We start from the raw sequence: 365 nt of genomic DNA, 5'->3' as shown, positions 1-365 counted from the left end.
TACACAATGAGGTGAAAATAATGATTATGTTGATAATCATTGTTCATCGGGTAATGAATAGTTTCTCTTTCAATTCATCACATTGCAAAATTGCTCTTTATTATATGGGATGAAAATACGGGGATAATCTTAAGTCATTATGATCAAATTGATGTTGATAAAATACTTGTTTATTTTTTCTGATAAGATCCACATTGCAAAATTCATTCATATAATGGGATGAAAATGCGGTTGATATTGTTGATTAAGGATTATGAGGAAAATTATGATGATAAACTGCATTGCTGAAGCTAAAGATATGATGTTATTGTTTATAACAATGCAATGGTGATATTGTTTAACTGTTGCAATTTAGAATATTTCAG

The sequence above is a fragment of the Penaeus monodon genome, chromosome 15 (genome assembly GCF_015228065.2).
Source record: "Penaeus monodon isolate SGIC_2016 chromosome 15, NSTDA_Pmon_1, whole genome shotgun sequence".
Lineage (NCBI taxonomy): Eukaryota > Metazoa > Arthropoda > Malacostraca > Decapoda > Penaeidae > Penaeus > Penaeus monodon.
This window is presented reverse-complemented; position numbering follows the sequence as displayed.